The 15,576-nt window shown below is 39.0% G+C and overlaps 1 pseudogene; it reads left to right on the top strand.

Annotated features, from left to right (window-relative positions):
* The first annotated feature begins 6,694 nt into the window (after positions 1-6,694).
* Positions 6,695-7,007, top strand: LOC116644224 (annotated as a pseudogene).
* Positions 7,008-15,576: the final 8,569 nt, after the last annotated feature.

Genomic DNA, 15,576 nt, shown 5'->3' with positions numbered 1-15,576 from the left:
AGGGGCCTTACCCTGTATAGTTTCAGGTAGGAAGGCTCCCTATTCCCTCTGCCCTTACAAATACTTTTTAGAAAATCATATCGTGCACACACATATCACCCTAATTACTGCATAATCTCTCATCAAAGACCATTCTGTTTAACTGTTTACTATATAAACAAGCTTGACTTTGCCATTATAAATATTGAGGATAGCTGTTCTACCTGGCCATTTTGCCATGGTACATGTAGACTTATATAACCTGGGGAGTGGTTCTAGTTCTCCATCTAAAGACATGTGAGGGTAGCAGCCCAGTGAAAGCTACAGTCATGAAGATCACCTTCCCTAGATCCTTGTTCTTTGGTAATGTCTCCTGCCTGGGTCACTGGTCCACATGTGACCCCTATCAAAGTTCAGTAACTGCAGCTATTTCCAGGCCTTTCCTGCTACCTGTGATTCAGCCATTAGTAGACCTCACTGCCCTTACCTTGGTACTAATGACTGTGCAATTATTTAACATGTATGGGCTGACCAACAAATAAATGATTAGTAGTAGTAATTTTGATTAGCAGCTTTATCTTTCTGCAGAACCTCAAAACAGATCCAAACAAACTGTGGTCATTATCGGCTCAGGGACTGTATAGGTCAGCCCCCCAGAGGCAATCAGTCCTAGATTCCCTTCCTTGTTGCAGTGACTGGTGTTGGAATCATTATTTTTGCTTCCTAAAATATAGAGGGAAAAAGTCAGTCCTCATGATTTGGAGGGAGGGAATAGGTAAAATATGAAGATCACGATCAAATCTCTTACCAACCAGGTATAAATTAAGAGACAAGAGCAGAGTGATGAATAAAGAGCCCCTTTCCCATACGTTTGATCCCAGGCTGTCTACTACTTCTCTATCAGATTTTATAAACTAAGAGCCAGAACTGCAGGAAGATGGGAGCAGAGACACATTAATGGTGGACAACAGCAATGAAAACCACAGACTCCTCCTGCTGCAGTCCCCTAGAACTGCCTGCTTCTGACCCCTTCCACAACATAATTTGAGACAGCAGTATAGATCAGAAGAGGAAGCTATTTCATTGGAAGAAGGTACAATTAAAAATAAAATATGGATAGTCAATGAAGCTGAGGACATTGTCAAGTTCCTCAATTATGGAAATAGTCAAACTAACGAGGGGGGAACTGGAGAATGTTTACATGAAATGAAATGAGACCTCACAATTATGGCTACAGTTTGACCAAATGGAAGAGGGTGCATAACCCATTCTTTTTGTCCTGGACACAGGGCTCTTTCCACTCTAACGATAATATTATAGAAAAGTTACATGAGAATAAAGTGAAAAGAAAATGAAAAAAGAGGTCTGAGAAGATGTATGAAAGGAGTTAATTACATAGAAAAAAATAAAGTTAGCAAGCAAAAGAATTTGAAATTTGAGAGTTAACATAAGCCCGTATTATGGAGAGTCTTCTGGGTACCATTGATCTGTTACTTCTCCCATAGTCTCTGTTGGAAGTCTAAGTGGATAACAAATAATGTAGTTACATAACCATGTTTTTTCCCCCTTGTCAAGAACACTGCTTGAAATCAACCAGGGACTGAAGAGAGGGAAGGGTTTTCTCCTGGAGCCTTGTATAAATTGAGCTGAGATTGCAGTAAAATAGTCAACTGTGCCTTAGTTTGATCTACTTATCTGTACTATCATCTGAGGGTTAAGCCTGCCCAGAGTAGAGAGTAGAACAGATTTCATTTTCTGTGTACTTGAAATAAATCTTGGATTTCATGAGCAGTGAATACTTGCAATAAATCTCCTTTTACTTAAATTAGATTGTGAGATTGCTCTTTTTTACATACAAACAACCTGACAAAGATGGGGTTTTCATTAAAAACAAATTCTCCCATTGGGCAGAAACACAACATGTCATTTGGATTTTAGTCAGAAAGCAGAAACCACTTGAGGTATTTCAAACAGATAGAATTTAATCTAAGGAACTGATTAAGCCAATGGTGAAAAAACTAAGGAGCTGAACAGAAGATGATGAGACATCGCAGAGATTGGCAACAGGAACAAGATGCTGCTGCCCTCGGGCTGGAGAAACACAGACAGGACACTGTGTTCCCAAATCCAGAAGCTGAGGTCACTGGGTATAAAGTGGAACCATAGTGGGCCTTACCAGTGGAGGCATAAAGAGAGACATTTTCTGGCCGATCTGGACCCACCCAGGAGGCTCAGAGATGCTGCCAGAGATGCCAAGAAAAGCAAAGAAGAGAGAAGTCTTCTCCCCTTCTTTACATCTCCTTTATACCAGTGTACCCCATTGGCCAAGCCTACAGGGATATTAGAGGCCTGAGAAACATAGTTTCTTGTCATATAGAACAGAGCAGAGAAAGATAGAGTATAAATCTGAAAGTAAGCAAGCCAAGATCTGCCACACGTAGGCTTCAGGAAACACTCCGTATCACACTAATAAACATCCTGTGACAAATCTAGGTGGTCTGGGGGCATGATAACAGAACTTTAATTTGTATGATTCTCCTTATATTTTTCCTTTTACCCATTTCATTCTGATCCTCAGTGTCTTGCCCCGGGGGTTTTTGTAAGATGTAAAACATAAGTTACTTGAAATAATATGCTCTCCTTATATAAAATAAATGCCTAAACCGGCTGCAGATGTTATACTAAAGGTACTAGAGGAAGAAGGAAGAGAGGGATTTACCCATGTGAGCAGCAAGCAGCAGAAGGGGAAAAATTCTAAACACTAGAGAGGGTAGAATACAGATGTCTTAGGGAATCAAACACTCATAAGCTACAGGGTGTTGACATCCCCCAGGGAGAAAGCATGCCCTTAGAGAAAGTGGGTATGTGGTATCCCAGTGAAACCTAAAACCTAAGCACAGGAGACCCCTGCCTTGGCAAAGGGTCCCATGCCCTAAGCAGGGTCCAGATACAGAACAGCTTTCAGACAAAAAAGGAAGTACAAGCTGAACTATCGTGTGTATCGAAAGGAGCCAATAAGTTTTGACTAATTCCCCATCCTGGCCTTCCCAACTCAGGTTTAACTTCAACATCTCAGCACCAGTAAAAAACAAATGGCACACTCAAAAAAGTTTAACTGAAAGAACTTAACAAGAGAACTATTACTTAAATCTTGAACAGGGTGACATCTGGGTGGCTTAGTTGGTTGGGCGTCCAACTCTTGATTTCAGCTCGGGTCATGATCTCAGGGTTGTAGGATCAAGCCCCGGGTCAGTTTCTGTGCCCTGTGTGGGGTCTGCTTGGGATTCTCTTTCTCCCTCTCCCACTGTCCCTCCCCCTGCTTATGCTCACTCTCTCTCTTTCTCTCTCTGATAAATAAAATTTAAAAAAAAAAATTTTTTTAAATAAATCTTGAACAGGATTAAGGAAATCAACAAGGATGATGAAGCATAGTGGAGAAAGTCATTACACTCAAGGCCTAAAGGGGAAAAGGAAGAAAATGGTGTTACCACAGCCCCAAAAGAGCTGAAACCACAGAGCAAAAGCTTTCCACCAAGTAGTCTCAATGCCTTAGGGAGGCACATTCACTGTTCCAACAATGGTGAGAGACAAGAAAAAAGTGAAAGAAATAGATATCCCAACTTTTTTCTTTCCTTTTCAACTCTAGCTGCTACCTCTCTGCTTAAACCCATCTAGAAGTCAAAAAGCACAGCACATAAGCCCAGCTAAGGTAATCTATGGGTCCCAGGGCACAGAACAGACAGAGAAGTGCTAAAATTAGGAGAGGCTAAATAAAGAACAACCCAGAGAAAATCAAAATGCTAATTCAAAAAGATATATGCACCCCTATGTTTATTGCACCAGTATTTACAATAGCCAAGATATGAAAGCAACCCAAGTGTCTATCCATAAATGAATGGGTAAAGAAGAGGTGTATATATATAATGGAATATTACTCAGCCATAAAAAGAATGAAATCTTGCCATTTGCAACAACAGAGGGCATAACACTAAATGAAACAGTCATAGAAAGACAAATACCATATGATTTCACTTATAGGTAGAATTTAAGAAACAAAACAATGAAAAACAACAAAAAAAGAGACAAATGAAAAAAAAAACAGACTCTTAATATAGAGAACAAAGTGGTGGTTGCCTGGGGGTGGGTGGGTAGATGAAATAAGTGAAGGGGATTAAGAGCACACTTCTTATGATGAGCACTGAGTAATGTATAGAAGTGTTGAATCATTATATTATACACTTGAAACTGATATAACACTATACGCTAATTATACTTGAATTTTTTTTTTTTTTTAATTTTAAGAGGAGGGGAGGATAAGGAAAGAAAGAATAACCAGCACCTGGCAGCTCCAGATTTTGTGGGGTCTGAGGTCTCTATAATTTGAGGGGCTTACTTAAAAAAAATAACAATATATAATAAAAAATATAAAATTAGGTATGGAAGTGCATATTTGTTTATATCAAGAAGAGAAATCACAAAAAAACAAAGTTTAAATAGCTGACAAATACTCAACTATCTGAATCTGAAAAAAAAAAGCAAATCCTTATTGATTAACTACTTAAGATACTTCTATAATATTTACCTTCTTTATAGTATTAGTTGTAATTTTTTCATCATCTCTTTATATGAGAACACTTCCTAATATCAATTTTTGTAATGAGAATAGAAAGATAATTTAATATTCTCTAGGGTCAAAATTTTTTATTATTTGATAACTGGAATGCATAAACTATGCAATGTTACAAAAATGTTCTTATTGTTTGTAGTTCTGTCGTAAGTTTGTGCCCTACAAACACAGGAATTTTGATAAGTTCTATTTTGCATGATTACCATAAATTTTTAAATGTATGCTGCTTTTTAATTTGCTTATACTATCATTTGTATACATTATCAAATATGTTCCCCAACGGCAGAGCACTTCCATTTTAAGGAAGTATTGATGAGAACCGAATTCTCCACCAACAATTAAACACGTCTGATGACTGAAAGAATTTTCCAGAGATCAGCTTCCGGTTCCACACATTGCACACCTAGTTTTTACTCTAGTATCCCTGTTTCTCCTTCCAGGAACCAGAGAAGTAGTTCATACACTGATGGCAAGCAATGGCTTAACTGCACAAAAGTGACTGAAAAATCACATAAATATATCTCATTAAATTCAAACTAAATATCATAAACTCAATTTTCCCTAAGCTGAATCTTATAAAATCCTGAAATATGGTTAAGGGAAATACAGGTCAATGACGTTTGTAGACTTGCATTTGAATCAAAAGTCAAAATATACTCATGATATAATTTACTTAAAAAAAATTATTACTTGACTCTGTTCACACAAAAGGTCTAGAAGCAATAACTAACTCAGGGACAAGGAGTGCCCCTAGTGTCCAGATTGTGGTTTCTAAATACCATTTCCACCAAAAAAAAAAAAAAAATCCTGAAATGTTTGGAGAGATGACTGATTTCGGCTCTGGTGCAATAAGCTTATATAAGCCTAGAACATCCTGTCATACCAGAAAGCAAAGAGGCTATCCACATTCACGGGGGTCATGTGAAGAGATAATAAATAGGAGCCAAGTTAAAGGGTCTCCCACTGGCCAATGATGAGATAGTTTGTGCATTAAAAAGTATAACTCTACTAGTTTGATAAAATTTGATAAAAACACATCAAATACATCTTTAAAAAAACTCTGAGGTCATACTGTTTTCCACAGTGGCTATAACAATTTACACTCCCTCCAACAGTGTACCAGGGTCCCTTTTTCTCCACATCCTCCCCAATACTTGTTATTTCTTGTCTTGTACACTAAAACTAACAGAAGATTGTGTGTCAACTATATTCAAATAAAAAAAAAAAAACACAAGCATACAATACATGTCACACCAAGTAAAAAAAAATCTATGAGGTCATAGCGATATATTTTTTAAAAACATCATTGGTTCCATTTGAAGGTTCGTTAGGGCACCAACTTCTCATTATAAAATTTGACAAAGGGGTGAAAATTATCCTACCTTTCCTGTATTAACTATATTCCAGTGTAATCAAATAATTGACAAAAAAATTATTCTTTATAGAAGAATTCCACTTAGTAATTACAGAAGGAATGATTGAATTCGAGTATCTCTATTTTGTAGCTTTGTAGCCCCTAATGAAATAATAGCTCTAGACAATGGTCATCCAGAGTTGCTAAAGCCATCTGAGGAAAGATGCATGGATCAGGCTGACAAGATCTGAAACTTCTGGTCAATCTTAACATTCCAAACAATAAAATAAGATAAAATACAAGACAATGAAAAGACAGTATGTCGAGCATCACATGCCTCTGAGTCTACAGCATCACTTATGAAATGTTCTACCAAAAAATTGAACTTGAATATGATCAAGCATCTAGATATAACAGATGAACATGCCAAATGACACCACAGGGATGCAATCAGCCAATCCCAGAGTGTAAGATATGCTATGGGGCACAAAATCCAGTTTCTTCAACAAATAAATGCATTAAAAAAGAAATGGAGGGAGGAGAAAGGTTGCAGATTTAAAGAATTTTAGGAAACACCAAATGCGATGCAGGCGTGGACTTTAATAAATCAATTTTTAAATGTTATGGAACAATAAGGTAAACTTAGTGAATACTGAAAGCATATTTAATGATATTAAAGAAATAGTATTGCACTGGTGGCATAGGCAGGATCAACAACAAGAGAGTTTAGGGCCATGTCTTACACCATTTTGCTGGTACAGCCTACCAAGAGGCCAGAAGGCAGAACTCAGGCTGACCATGACTCTGTGAATGAAGGCATTGAGCATTTGTAAAATTATGAAGATCATCTGAAGAGACTCTCTATCACATATGATATCAGTCAGTTGGTTGATTTTATCCATAACTTGGCAGACCTCAGCGGCCTTGTTTACGGAGCTGATCCCCAGGCATACCCCCAGACACTCCCCTTTGTCTTAAAACAAAGACTGGATGAAAGAAAAGATCTACATGCTCCCCTGTGGGCAGACCCAACAGGCCCGGAAATAGCTGAGTTGGAAGCACTGGGTGATGGGGGTGGGCTTGAAAACCCCTGTGGACAGTGTGCCGCAGTGGAAGTTTTGTGTTATAGTAATCCTGTTTCCATTGTGGTACACTCCAGCCAGGATTACATGTATTAGATGAAATGTGAGGATCTTGCTCAATCTGAAACCCCCATGGCCCCCTTTTCCCCCCTTTTGTTTAATGTAAGCATTTTTATAATTTAGATGGAAGTTGATTTTTGTCAGTTAATGTTGGTCCCAATCCTTCAAGCTCTCCATATCCGCTTTATAATATTCCACTGCACTAACCCTTCTTCAAGTTGGGGTGGGAGTGGTGACAGTTTAGTTGCATCTTCAAGATAAAATCTTAGTGAAAAACAAATAAATGTTCTTTAGGGTTTTGTTTTGTCTTGTTTTGTTTTTTAAGAAGAAATAGTGTTAAGGGGGTTATGTTTTTTGGCTCTAACAATGATTTAAAAAATAGTGTCTTGTCTCTCAGAGATATATACTGAAATATTTAGGGATGAGGTAATATTATATCTAGTATTTACTTCAAAATTATCCAATAGGTAGTAGTAAGGCATAGGAGAGTCAGTGTAGATGAAACAGGACTGGCTATGTGCTGATAATAGTTGCATCTGGGCAAGAGGCATATGGAGGTTTATCATACTATTTTCCCTAATTTTGTATATGCTCAAAACTTCCATAATAATTTTTTTTTCAAAAAAGCAGCTCAAGAAAAAATGAATCTTCCAGAAGGTTCACTGAAACTGAAAATGCCACTTTCTTCTTATATCATGGAGAAGGAAGTCTACTTAGGCCTTCAATTTGATCCAACAGTGATTCCCTGCTCTCTTCCTAATTCCTGAATGTTGTCTGTAGTGTCAAGCGCTCAAGGCCAACTCCATAATCATCACATCACATGTCTACCTCACCACCGGTATTTGACAAAGATGAAAATCTTGTGTCAGGATATCCTGACTTAGTTGTGTGTAGCAGGACAAAAACCTTTCAGAACCCTGAACAGACTTTGAATTAACAGACCGTCCAGTATTACTGGAAGGCCGTGGCTGAGTGAGAAATAAAATAAATAAAGCAAGCCTCAACAAGCAATCACTAAAAGGCACTTGGGTCATCCGCCCCTTGACAGATCTCTGAATGCTGGAGAGCTTAAGAACTCCGTCCTCTCGTAACTTCTCCCTGAAATAGCTAAAACGCTTCCTTCCTCTGCTCCCACCAGCCTCTGGAGTCCTTGCTTTACAGAAACTTAAGGCTCAAAGTTTCTACCCTTCCATCCTGATAAACTACAGAATTAATCAGGATCACAGAACCTCGAAATCCACACATAAGAATTTTTTTTTGTTTGAAGAGATCCTGTGTTAGACAGTGACACCTGTTGGTAAAGTGCGGTATTGTCAACTAGGACTGCTGACTGCAGTCATATGGTCACATCTCTCTCTCAGACACAATGGAAAAAAGCCAGACTGAATCCATGGCAGGAAAAAAAATAATATGCTTTCCTCACCTTCAAACAGTCTAGGTAATTCAACCCAGACTAAAGGTGAGGTAGGTAGTCTCTTGACACTTATAGGAAGTCCTTTTGATGAGCACAGCAAATATTCAGCCTGACGTGTAGTGATACTGCCTTAAGTTGCAATTAATTTTTTTTAATGGTGTTTCCAAAGTTCTTAAAGCCACTTTGTTCTCTTAAGTAGACAAACATTTCACAGCCCTATTTCAATGAATTTTTAAGTGAATTTTATTTCTTTTAAAATGACCCTATCTAAAAATTCACAAGTTCCAAGCTTGTGGAATCCAAATTAATAAAAAAAAATATATTCTATACTCGAATTAGACAAAAGATTAGCAGAGTACATTTGAGCATTGTAAATGCTCAATGTGAATATGGGAAGAGGGGGCTTCTAAGTATAAAATAAATAACCTCAATCAATTATAGATAGGAAGGATGGATCCTCTCAGTAAGGGATCAGACTGTAGTAACAAAGACTAGGGAAATGTGCAAAGTAAAATTCCACCCAATTGTTTAAAATGTCCAGCCATCAACTTGATCCCTTCCCTCATCAAAAGTTCTTACTTTGTTCATTAGAATGATTTATATAACTCATAAAAATAATTTCTGGAATTTAGAATCATTTATAAATATGTTTACATTACAGTGTAAATATACATATATGGTATAAATACATATTTAAGTATGTATCATATAAACATATGAAAATATATTTATACCATAAAATCACATTGTAAAATAATTTTAATAATGAAATCAATGGGAAAACTAGATTCACTCGAAGTAATTTGTTTTATAAACCCCACTTGAGGGAATACGCCAACATATTGCACAGTGAGTGATGCCTCAAAGAAGTCCTCTTAAGCCTAGGCTTCTCCCCGATATAAAATAACTTCCCCTCCCTAACCTCTCAGTCATTTCCTTCCTAACTACTTAACAGCACTATAATGGGTGGTGTGAGGTTTTCTCAGGCTCAGTTCTGAACTCACCTTCCCCCACATCTCCTCCTCAATCACTTCTCTCTGGAATCCTGGTCTTCTCCCCTCAGTGACACGGAAGCCTCACAGCACAAAGCAGCACTAACATTTTCTTTTCCTCTGCGGCTCTCTCCCGTCCCTCCCTTCCTCCCTTCTCCCTCACCTTTTAATCAGTGCCAGAGGAGCACTTTGAGGAATCCACTCTCATGTCCTAAAGTCACTGTGTGGCCAAGGTGCTTGATCCTACCAGAGCCAAAGGTCCAGCAGGGACCCCGAGAGCCTTCACATCTCTGGAGGGCACGTGGGAAGCATGTATGTTCACTGTAGTCGATGTAGTAACCACACTAATTCTGTGACAAGAAATTTCAAATTGCAAAAAACCTAGCCTGGAAGGATTGGATGTAGAAGGAAAAAAAGGAAGAAAGAGACAACCAAGGCCCTGACCGATGCATACTTTGCTAATGCTTCCAAAGTCAGGACAGCCGGTTAATAACAGATCAGGAAGGCAACCGTGCAGTTAATTTTTACTTTCTATGCCCATCATCAAAGCATGTTTAATGGGATCCTGCATGGGGCAGGAGGGCCCTTGCTAAAATTAAAATCACGAAAGCCTGGCCATCTGTGAGAGTTAAAGGAATATGAAAAGAGTCAGAGAACAAAGGAGCAACTCCTAGAATAAAGAAACATTATTTAACTCATAACTGTTTTTTTGGTTTGTCCTTGTTTACCGTAGGATTGTGGGGTAGAAGAGTTCAGAATCTTTAAATAAATAAAACATTACAGTCATGCTGAGTTATTCAAGTCATTCACTCAGGGAGTCAACTCCAAGAGAGTTAATTGGAGTCACTTGGGGATGAGCAGGCTACACTTCCTATAGAAGCCGAGTGAAGCCTCAGACAAAGCAGTTGTTGGAAAAGTCAGGGCAAGGCTAGTGGTTCGTGAAGACAAATTAGTTGAGCCTGAGACAGCTTGGTGAGCTAATGCAGATCCTGAGGAGCAGGATCTTAGTGAGCAGATTCAATGTTTTACTTAAACACCAGGATGCTGGTTACCAAGGGCTGAGAACTCTATCAGCTGGAGAGGCCCAAGGTTGTTATCCTCTTCACAAAAAGGCAGGAATAAATCAGTGGTTCTCAAGGTGTGGTCCTGGGACCAGCAGCATCAATCAGCATCCCCTGGAAGCTTGTTAGAAATGGGAATTCTCGGGCCTCACCCCTACACACTGAAACAGAAATGCAGATGGCGGTGTTTGCAGAAGCCCACCAGGTGATTCTGAAGGATATTCAAGTATGGGAGCCACTGGAATAAATGACAGAAATGGTTCAAGAACTTTGTTACAGATAAATAGGGACACAACCAGTCTCTCCCTTCCTGCCTGGCTTCACCCCGGTCCAGGCCACCACAGCCTCATGCCCAGACACCTACAAGAGCCACTTCTCTCATCTCCCCATCTGGCTCCGGCTCCTCCAGTCCATTTCCCACAGTGTCCTTGAAATTACAAATCAACTAGTGTCATTCCCTTGATTAATACCCTGCAGTAGCTTCCCATAGTATTTAGGAGCGGGCCCAATTCCTGACCTGACTTCTGCTCTGGTGCCCCAACACTCTCCCAAGCTTGAATCTCATTGTACCCTAGGCTCCAGACAATTTGAGTTGCTTTTAGGTCCTCAAATCCAACTTCCCGGCCATGATGCATGCCGTTTCTACCACCTGAAACACTCTTTCCATGTCTCTTCATCAGGCCAATCCGGAGGTGACTTGGTGGGAAGAAGAGAAAACCCACAGGGGTAAGAGTCGTTCAAGAGAGAAGGAGCCGGGAGAGAGAGGAGAAAGGAAAGAAACTTACCCAAAAGAGTGCCAGGCCGTGCTGTGAACTAGGTGCATGGGGTCTCGAGGCCTGTCCTAGCGTTCAACCTTCACCTTCTGCAGGTATTCAACCTATCCCCGACTTCACCTTTAATGCCCCCACCTTCTTCTGGACCCTCTGGGCCCCAAATACAAAACACTCTCTGGAGATTAGGCTCTCCATGGCTTCCAAATGATAATTAGCTACTGGATGTGCAGGGGTTCTCAAAGTGTGGTCCCCAGACCAGAAGCATCAGCACCACCTGGGAACTATTTAGAAATGCAAATTATTAGATTGAATAATTCTGAACCTACTGTATCAGAAACTCCAGGACAGGGCTCCGCAATCTGTATTGTTAAAAATCCTCCAGATAACTTTTATGTACGATAAAATTTGTGTCTAAAATAGTTGTGTTAGAGCTCATGCTAATGGAACACCAGGTATTCTCCTTGGCCCACGAGAGGGCATTATAACTTAGGCCTTTGGGTGATAAAATCCTTCCCTCTTTTGGACAAAGCTCAAGATTGTCTCCATTGGTGCAACTAAATCTCAGGCAGGTGGGGCCAGGCAGAACATGCATGGCCTCTTGAAAGGCTACAGCACCTGTCAGATGCAATTGTATACACAGTAGTGACTATAATAACTACAGCAACACTGATAATAATCAGAAATAGTAAATATTGGTGATCATTTTCTTATAACATACTTTATATATATTCAACATATACAACATTGGAAAGTAGAAATTAATATGCCCCCTTAATAGATGCAACAACCAAATCTCAAAGAGGTCACGATTTGCCTAAAGACACCCAACAAGGAAGTGACAGGTCAAGGACTTAAGCCATTCCCTTGACCATACTATTTATTCCTAAAAGGTGCAGGCGTGGTTACCAGAAAAACATTCTGCTTCTGAAGCCAGACCCTTCCTCTTCTAAGCAAACATGGCAACGTGTTGAATTTCTTCTGCCCATCCTGCCTTTCTTTTGGCCTCTTTTCTTTCAGTATTTGCTTTGGGGCTTCCCTTCTCCTCACTGACCAATGATTGTGATGATGCAGTTTGCCTCTTCTGTTACCATGCAGAAAGTGGCAGACAGTAATATCTTGTGTGGGTGTGTGAGAGAGAGAGAGAGCCTTCCAGATGAAATGCAATGTGTAAATGGAAATTGTCATCATTATCCCCTGAATAAATGGAGAAGATGAACATTGGCTCTAGCAGAACTGGAAGGAAAAATTGGACTGTGAACAAAAGCGTTATTAATTTAAGGAACTGCCTGAATTTGCCTCTGGCAGTTTCCTTTGTAAACACCGTTAACACTCTGGAATGCTTGAATTGTATCTAAATGCAAAGCTTAAATATGTAAAAACAGAAACCTAGGCATTACTTTTAGGCATCCAGAGAATTGTTTGCTTCTAAAATCTGCCAGAACAAAATACAACTAGTATGTGAGACTTCCAAATTAGGAGGGTCTAATATTCCTCATAAAATCCTTTCACAGAATATAGAATTGTTGACTACCTCCCACCCAAGACCTGATATAATTTACAACTGACAAAATGTGCCTCTGTAATAACACTGCTGGTGCAGAACGTGCTTCTATTTGTGTTTCTCTGTTATGTGAACATGATTCTTGGAGGTAAATGGCTGCAGCAAGGGATATCTTTAGGCAACAGAGTTATTTAAGTGGCCAAGTCACAGCTGAGTGACTTTGTAAATGAACCCGGTACAGTCAACTCTGTGGAGAAGAATAATTGCATCTTTATGGCCTCATTCTGAGGTGGAAAGCCCCTCACTCAGGCACCGTGGTGGGAGGCATTGGGAGAAAGTTGTATTTTGGACCCTAGAATCAAGTAAGTTATATATCCCAGAAGGAAAATATATCTATGATTTTGGATGAGGTGACACTAAGTGAAAAGCCATCCTACCCTCACCAGGTTCACAGGTTTTCCCAAATAATCTGGAAAGTAAACATGGGCTTGTCAGTTCTCTGGAGCCTAAAAAAGCATTTGGGAGAAATCCTGACTGAGTTTGACGAGCAACCATATACCCCAGGGAATTCCCCATTTAGAAGCAAGTGCATAAAGGGGGGGTGGAAGAGTTGCCACTAATTGGAAACCAACCAGCCCCTGGAGCAACTGGTGGTAAACTAGCATCTCCCAGCACATGAGAGTCCAAGTTGGAATCCCCTGCTAAAGAAGAATAACAGTCATGACAGCAACCAAGGGTAACTGGGGTCTTACAATGGATGGGGTAAGCACTATAATATATATATATGATCATTTAATCCTCTCAACAACCTTATTAAGTAATTTAATAATATTATTTGCATTTTACAGAGAAGGAAACTGAACACAGAGGTTATGTAATTTGCCCAAATTAAAAAGCAGTAGAAACAGGATTCAAACTGAGTCAGGCTCCAGAGTCCTTGCTCCTAACCACTTATATATGTCATCACTTGGCATGGAAAGATCATGGGCTTTCAAGTTTGGCACTAAGGAGTTGAATTCTGGCTTAGATACTTGGAGATCAAATGTGACCACACACACACACACACACACACACACATGCACAATGGAATATTACTAAACCATAAAAAAGAATGAAATCTTGCCATTTGCAACAACATTGATGGATCTAGAGTGTATTATGCTAAGTGAAATAAGTCAGTCAGAGAAAGACAAACAAATACCATATGATTTCACTCATGTGGAGTTTAAGAACCAAAACAAACAAAGGAAAAAAGAGACAAACCAAAAAAACAGACTCTTAACTATAGAGACAAACTGATAGTTACCAAGGGGAATTGGGTGGGGGGATGGGTGAAATAGGTGAAGAGGATTAAGGAGTGCACTTATCATGATGAGCACTGAGCAATATACAGAACTGTTGAATCACTACATTGTATGCCTGAAACTAATATAAACACTGTATGTTAACTATACTGGAATTAAAATAAATTAAATTAAATTAAAAATGTGATCCTGAGTACATGGCTTAACCTTATATCTAGCCTATAAAGTAGATAAAATTCTGAACTAGCAGATTGTCATAAAGAAGGTACTTAGAACTTAGTAGACACTCAATAAACAGTTTCTTAAGGTACACCTTTATTAAACTCACTAACAATTTCTGGCTACGACCCAGTATGGGAATGGCAGTTATCAACTCCAGACTATTTTTCTGGCTAAAGATCTGAGAGGCGCAAGTAGAGTGGGATGATTACAAACTATAAAGGAAGGAATCATAAGCATGTACACACACAAATATACACACAGACTGGATTTTTGTGGAACTGAAAAGACAGAAAACACCTGCCTTCTACATTCAAATCCTATCATGTTTATGAGTTGCCTATCACAGTTGGCTGAAGATACACACTTAATTCTGAATCTGATTTTTGTTTGAAGAGTGTCAAACTTTATATTTTAAGTGCCAGCAATATATATTTTAAACAGATAACACCTCATATACATAAATATATAAAATATAAAGTAGTGTGTGTGTGTGTGTGTGTGTGTGTGTGTGTGTGTGTATTCCCCCCAGGGTGATTTTGTAATAAATTAACCTAATTGCTTCAGGCTATTTGAACCTCTCCATTGACTGGGCTGGAATAATTCAAAACCACCATGACATGATTTCACTTAGGTTGTATTTCTCTGGGATCATTAAAATGAGATTTTCCCCCTCTTCCCAACAATTTAACCATTTTTCAAACATGGCTAAGGACTCCGCTCTTCCTCCCATCCTTTTGCCATATCCTTACCATGAAACAACTAGAAACGAGCATGTGATTATGAATGATTTTTTTTTTTATCTTTCCAAGCAGGAACTGCAAAGTAGTATTGTGCTTTCTCATCCATTCCCCTATTATTGGCTTCTTTCCTCTTTCCTGGGGAAGAGAAGCTATTTCAAGAGTAGAGAATATTAGTTAATTATTTTCAGATGCCTTCTTACCTTGTTCTGTTAGACTCTAATCTCAATGGATTCATTTAAAATAACTCTCTGATGGTTGGGGTATTATTGATGAAATTGCCACTGTGGTATATTCTAACATGTATTTTTGATTCTAAAAAACAAAAGAAGTTTCCCAGGATGTAGACCCTAGTATATGCCCTGCCTCCCTAATTTTATTCCACATCTCCTGGAAAATATGTCCATTGAGAAAAAGAAAGTAAAGTGATTTTCTGTTTATTAAGCTCTTTTAATAGATAGGAACAGAGA

The sequence above is a fragment of the Phoca vitulina genome, unplaced genomic scaffold (genome assembly GCF_004348235.1).
Source record: "Phoca vitulina isolate PV1807 unplaced genomic scaffold, GSC_HSeal_1.0 scaffold29, whole genome shotgun sequence".
In the NCBI taxonomy this organism is placed as follows: Eukaryota; Metazoa; Chordata; class Mammalia; order Carnivora; family Phocidae; genus Phoca; species Phoca vitulina.
This window is presented reverse-complemented; position numbering and strand designations above follow the sequence as displayed.